Genomic DNA, 7,591 nt, shown 5'->3' on the forward strand with positions numbered 1-7,591 from the left:
TTCATGAGTTGTCACTTGGTAACTGTAAATGTCACTGCTGAGGGACAGCTGCTAATGTTCTCCTTAGGAAACAAGGTCTGGGCTCACGCTGTGAGGTAAACACGGCTCTCAGTACGTTTCTAGAGACCAGGCCTGTCTTTTCATTTGGCAAGCCCTGCGAGGCTTCTAGAAACTTCTCTCTGGAGGGAAAAACTAACATGAGCTCAGGAGAATATTTGTATCTGCTTTCAGATCACTCTCTTCCTCTCTCTGAATAAATGGAGGGCTGATAGATTGGAACTTGAGAAACGGAAAGGAACATGACGTGCAAATATCATGCAAATCACACTTGAGTATCTCCATTCCACCACCAACCCTTGGTATCAGTGGGGGTGAGAAATTGCCTTTCCTTCCCCATCCCTCCTTCTAGCTAAGACCACCAACCGGCTGCAGACTGAAATGGCCGCTGAAAAAAATTGTATATAAATATTTAAGTTTTATGTCTTTGGCCCCATTTCATAGTTCAGCAAATTCACTAAATATAGAGCATGTTACAAAGCACTGGGAGACACAAGAGAGATGGGAAATACAATTCATTCGGCAAATTCATTCCACAAAGATTAGAAAGCACCTGCTGTGTGCAGGATACTATTCTAGGTGGTATGGCATACAACAGCGAACAAAGCACCCAACAGCCTTGCCCTTCTGTGCTGATAGCAGCTCCTAAAGGTAGCTGATACCAGACACCTGGCCTGGGGGGAGGAGCTCACAGAGGGGCCACCTCCCCTGTGTCACTTGTGTTTTTATTCCTGCTTTTCAAAATAATAATATTTCAGAATAGGGATTTCTCCTTCTGAAAAGCATACAGAAAAGAAAATAGCTTAAAAATAGGTCAAGGCCTAAATGTAGACTCTAATCACAGAATATATTGGGTAGCCCACACAGTCCCCACAGAATTTCTTTAAGGTCACAAATAGATTTCTTAAAATCTAAAAATCACCCCCAAAATGTGCCAGCTCAGTTGTGTGAGTCTTGCATAATTAATGTCATGGGCAAAACCCACTGAATTTAGCCAAAATGCAGAAAACAAGTTTATGAAATGACATATTTGGGAAGCATTTCTGAGACTCGGGTGAAGCAGCGAGGAGGTGTGTATATACGAATTCATGGCGACTTTCCAGGGCCCATGGACAGTGACACAGTAAGAATCTATGGCTTTTCTGAAACTTTTCACAGTAAATCCAAAGATTACAAGGCCTTAAAAGGTGCATACTTTTCCATTTGTCACTTCACAGGTTACTTGACTGCATTCAAATCTTTTTTTTATCCCCCCATCAGCTTTCATTTTTTAATCTTGTTAAACGTTTTCGTTAAAAAAAAAAACAAACACATTAAAAATGTCATTTTCACATTATCCTCTACTCTCCACAAGAATAGAAGTGTGTCGATATGCAGACCCACATACGTGTGTGTATAGTTCTAAAGAGCAATAAAAGTAGTCTCTGTTTTGAACAAGCATTAGGCAAGGAAAAAAAAATCACAACTGAACTTTCGGTTTATTTTTTTCCCCCTGTGAGATGTTAAAATGCTAATTTCATTTTCTCCCTTCCTATATGTGGCACTTTCTCAAAATATCCATGAAATACTTTTAGACAAAGATTGAGCAGGAGAACGAGATACAAATTTCCATCCCCCCAGACAGAGAGACAGGTTTCCATTGTAGGGAAGCATTAAACATTTTGAAACTTATGAATCATCTTTAGAATTTCTACAGGGGAATTTTACCTCTTCATCCAAAGTAAAAGCCACTTATCTCCTTTGGTTTCCTGTGACAGATTCAGAGGCATACGCAGATACACAATTTCCAGGCTCTAGTTAATCTTCTTCCAATAGTTATGAACAATGGGCTAACGGGCGTGGGTGTTTCTCCAAAAATTATTCATGCGCAAGGCAGCCCAAAGCTTCAGGGAAAACTAGAAATGTTTTATGGATTAGAATAGGACTGTTCTAAAATGCTGGTACCAGGTGGAATGCTATTTCTGCAACAGGACTCTGTCCATTTCCTTTGGAAAAATAGATTCCAAGTAAAATGGCTCTTCCAAGTAATGGCCCCCTGATCTGACACCTTTCAGCACACAAATGACTTCACTGATATAGCCATATGATTATCATTAAGGCCTTTTAACAAACAATCTGTTTGCAAAAGACAGATTAAATTCTCACAGCCCTTTCTACAATGTTTATTTGTTTAAAACCGCTTTTGGAAGTACAAATAATAACTCTTTTGTGAAAACCCCCAGGAGAAGTTGAAAAACTCCCACAAATGCGTTACTTAGAAAAAGAAAAAAACTACCACTCCCTTCAATCCTTCCAGAAAATGAATTTCAGCATGCTTACTGAATTACCTTGAACCTGAAACCTGCGTTTGGATATCAGTCCCCAGGCAAAGGCTTATATTTACAGAACTTGCACAATCATACGATTATATCTCAAATGTGAAGACTCTGTACAGTAATATTTTCACTTTCTAAATGACCCATACAACATTCAGGAATTATAAATGTGTACGTATATTTTTTAAATACACAAAGTTCAACTGGTCTGTGGAGAGGAAGCAAAAACCGTTCCTGTCCTGTACTGAGATAAATACTACAGAAACATTCCAGTTCTGCAATACAGTATCTTGGCTTATAACACGGCAGAGGTTAGAATGTGCAATGCAAGTCAAAATAAATAAATAAATAAAAGCTGACATACGAAACAATTCTCATTTGGCTCAGGGTTCTTAAATGTCACAACATCTCGGGATACAATATACTTTTTGGTCTCTAATACACTTATATCCTCCTAATCTCTCCTGACTTGGATTCTTAACAGCCAGGCACAGTCAGCATGAATCACAAACTTCCAAACCCCTTTAAAATCAAGAAGATAGTTGATCATACAGTCTTTTTAATGGTCAACCGATTCTTACTCTGCAGAGCCCTTGTAGCTTTTTAGGAAATTTGGTATCAGCCATGTTTATGTTACACATTTGCCCCCTTCTGTTGATTTCTAGATTTTTTTTTTCTTTTAGAAAAGGCAGTGGGGAAGGTAGGGTGGAGTGAGTTGGGAGAATTACATTCATCCTTGCTCTGAAGAAAAGTGTTTATTTGCCAGTGAAGAAAGGCAAACACGTTTTTATATAAGGAAAGCAGACTAGTCATTTTCAAAGAAAAATGACTGCAACCATACCATAGAATGTTTCTGTGCAAATACACTAATTTTCTATCACCTGCATGCTGTATATAATACATTTGCCTGTATACTAGGAGGAAAAGCCAGGCTGTTTTCCCTGTGTACAATGCAGCTTGGATGACTGGGAACGTAAGCCTTCCGTACATTTTTATACTGTACATATTTGTATATACTAACTATATCACCATGTATGAACACAGATTTTGTTATATTTGCTTGTTTCTGTTTCCTACCAAACTGGCCCACAATGGGGATTCTTTTGTATAGAAAAGAATATGCTTGTAATTTTTCCTGGTCATTCTCTTTCAATAGCTTCTGAAGGAATTAGATCTGAGTTTACAAAGAAATTATAAGAACCAAGTTTGTCTGTCTGCATGAGTCCCATCCAATGGCTGGATCTAGGGAGGAACCAACGTCCTAATTCGGAGTTTTCCTTTAAAGGCATGCTTTACCCCTTGGGAAAACTGCAAACTCATCCATGTAGAATTACCCTCTTTGTATTTTATCTAATAGTGCCTGAAGATTTTTTTAATGTCTTCTTAGAGGAAGAATTCATAATTGTCGAAATTTGAAACATTAGCTTAATTTTGTTTCTATGACCTCGCAATTCTCCTCCTTATTTATTCGGTTGCTGTTGTAATGGGGCCCCAGGCCATTCCTGACATCGGCTTGTTCTTCTTCTGCATTAAGGATGTTTTTAAAATTACAGAGATTATTGAGCCAACAGGCTGTTTTAATCAAAACCATGTTTCACTTGTTTTTGATGATTATAAATTGTCCTTGCAATGAAAAAAAAAAAAAAGTTTTCTGCTAGGAAAATTATACCACCCTGTGGCCAAACAGATTCATCACAGATAGGCAGGCATCTGTGCCCACTTCTCTGGGATCTGGAAAATTCTTCCCTTGGCTGGCCACACTTTCTTTTACTCCTCATCATCCTGAATGCTAGTGCTTAATGCAGTCACTATTTGCAAATTTCCAAAGGTGTGGCTGAGTTGTCACTGCCCAAAGACAACCAACCCAGCTAGAAATGATGTCTTTCCAGCTTGAAAAAAAAATGCAGGGATTTTCAGAAAAGGTGCTCCTGCCTTTGTCCCTTGGTGCCACCATCCTGTCATCTCTCCTAATTATAAACAATCTGGTCTTGATACCCCATATGACTTAAATCAGGTCAAAGGAAACATTCAGATCAGCCCCTCGCTGAATAAAAATGACTTCGTTTGGGTGCACGTAAGATGTATGCCTGTGTCGGATGCTGCAGCATTGAAATTATCTCGATAAGGAGAGAGTTTAATACAATTTTACCACAAGAAATCAATTCTCTGATGGTGGAGATGAAGAAAACCCTTAAATTACATCACAGAAGCCATTAGTTTTTACATCTAAAGAGTTCGGTTTTTTTTTTTTTAAGAAAATCATTCTACTTTGCGAACTGTAATCAAAGCCCTAAATAATAGATATTACTTCTTTTAGCTATTGTGAAAAACTAGTAACACACTCGCCAAGGTTATATGGAGCCCCTCATTTCCATCAAAAAGGTTTCTATAAGTGTATTATTTACATTTTTAAACACGATAACTCTTTTCCTTTGTGACAAAAAAAATCTTCCCCCCCCCTCAGCAGTGGAAAACAGACTGTTTCCCATCTGAAACCTTATCATAATTTGCATCAGGAAACCCAACTGCCAACATTAAGGACTTGGGTGTGTTCAATTATGATTTTGCTGGAGGCTGTCCCTCGTTCTAATGCTGCAGATCTTGAACCACCTTTCTGAAACCCAGCTGATACAGTAGACATGCCTCTCAACACCATTAGCTTTGCAAATGGCTTCGTTTCAGTCAACGCCGACTTTGCTTTGGCCAACTGAATGAAAATTAAAGGAGAGAAGAAGAAGAAAAAAACACACAGATGCACTTAAAACATGAAAAGAATTATTTATATGATAAAAATATATTTAGATTTTCAAAGCACAAGACTGAATAGAAGTGCTCTTTTTATGCTTTGTGAAGATGTTACTGTTAAATGTCTTTCTACATCAGGCTTAATAAATCTGTAATGACATTTGATGGATTGATTTCTGCCTATGTGTGTTTTTTAAGGATGGCAAAAGAGGAGAGAGGCAAGGGAGAGGGGAAGGAGGGAGTGGAGAAACAGCACTGACCCCCAGGGAGGCCAAGCAAGGAAATTATTGGTGGGCCTCTCTCTTGCTGGGACCTACTGACCCGTTTCCAACATCTACCCTCATCTCCAACAGACCTGTTTTTTGGTTTTTGTGGGGTTTTTTGGGTTTTTGTTTTGTTTTGTTTTGTTTTGTTTACAAATGCCAGCACCCTTGCTTGGTTTCTGGACTGCCTTTGCATGCTCTCAAATCTGGTCAGCTTGTGCCTGAGTAATTTATGATGTAATCTCAACAGAGGCAGTGGGCAGCTGTCTCACAAATTCAAGGATGAAGGCAGAGGGCAGACATGATTGAGATGGCCCGGCCTTCTCCACCTCAGAGTGATAGCCCTGCTTAACACCCAGTTTCCCTATGTACTCCCTCCATTTCCTTTAATGTCCCTGGAGAATTGGAACATGTTTCACACACAAGCTGCCCAAGCAGATGCTGATGCTCCACCAGAAAAGATTTGTTGTCTGTGCACAGCCAGCTCACGTCTTCTGTGTCATGTGGCTACATGAGACTCTTGCTCCTTAAATTATGATGGCTACCACATCACCTGTTAGCTCCACTTCATTGCCGTGGTCCCATGTCTACACCATAAAATATGAGAGCCGGGAGAAAGAAGGCAGGACAAGTGAGGAAAGGGGGAAGCAGTGAAGGCAGAGTGTTGGGATAAGCAGTTTGGACCAAACCAGAGAGTTCTCAGTCTTCATTCACTTAGTGACTATTTATCAAGCACCTATCATATGCTCTGGCTGAGGGTTACACTGATACGTCAGCATGATGATGGTCACGAGAGCAGGGTCTAGAGTCAAATTGTGTTAAGAATCTGGGCTCTGTTACGTGTTATCTCTGTGATCTAAGGCAAGGTCAAAGGAAGAACAGAACATTATGACAGGATGAGTGTGGGACTCCAGGGGCCCAGAGGTGGCCCCCAACCAAGCTGAGAATTCATGGAGGATTTCTGAAGAAGTGGTATTGAAGAGAAAGATAATTTCTCAAGGAGCATTAGAAGAACCAAAAGTACACAAAAACACATCTCTGAACTTCTGCCTTTCTCCATCCAATCCTGTTGTTTCTAACTTCAAAATACAACCAAAGTCTGTTCACTTTATAGCCATCCTAGATTTCTGTGGTGGTCTTCTAACTAGTCCTTAAGCCCTCCAGCCCCAAATATACTCTATACCCTGCAGCTGGAGTTATCTTTTAATAAAGTAAATCAGACCATGCCACTCTGCTCCTCAAGACCAAAGGTAGGCACATTTTCTTTGAAGGATCAGATAGTAGATAGGTTTGGCTTTGTGGGCCATCTGGTCTCTGGCCCAACAACACAACTCTGTCATTGTAGTGAAAAGCAGCCATAGACAATAGTAATCAAATGGGCATGGATGTGTTCCAATAAAACTTTATTTACAAAAACAGGCAACAGGCTCGATTTAGCCCATGGGTCATAGTTTGCTGACCCTGCTCAAGATCCTCCAACATCCAGGATTTCCTATAGAAACTGGCTTTAAGATGAAATGTGAGGACAAACAGTTTATATGGGAGATGAAACTAAGAAACACCAAGAGGGGCGTGGGGAAGGGAAACTGGAGAGGGAAGGATGTCAGTGAGATAAAGGGGTTTTAAGAACAATGACCACCATGAGCAATGAACCCAATCCCATTGGGAATTCTGAGAGATACAGCAGAACATTCTTCAGTTATTCTGCCTACTGAGTAGGGAGCTGGGGTATTTATATACCACCTTTACTCAGTTATTAGCGGAAGGCTTCTGGGGGTGGGGTGGGTGGCCAACTCCCCAGCACTTCCAATCTGCCCAAAGATTGGAAGAAGTAGGCTGCAGTGGCCAGAGAACACCTCAAGGCATAGAGTCACATGGATGGGGTTGGACATAGATATGAATGGCATGCAGGGATGAACTGATGCACGGGGACACGGGCAGGCTCTTGCCACAGCCCATCTCACTTAGAATAAAATCCAAATTCCTCCCCAGACTCACCGGTGTGTCTCCTACCTGCTCCCCTGACCTCATCTTCTCCTTGCACACCCAGGTCAAGTGACACTGCCCTCCAACAGGGCCTAAAAAACACCATGCTGTTTACTTTGGCAGGAATGCACCATCTTGCTGGGCTTCACATGCCCAATATCTCAGCTTTGATACTGTATCCTCTGAAAGGTGCTCCCTGAGCCCCATGTAGAGCATCTTGTTTTT

This window comes from Eumetopias jubatus, unplaced genomic scaffold (genome assembly GCF_037043125.1).
Source record: "Eumetopias jubatus isolate StellerSeaLion01/CBP00866 unplaced genomic scaffold, mEumJub1_p1.0 scaffold_9, whole genome shotgun sequence".
Lineage (NCBI taxonomy): Eukaryota > Metazoa > Chordata > Mammalia > Carnivora > Otariidae > Eumetopias > Eumetopias jubatus.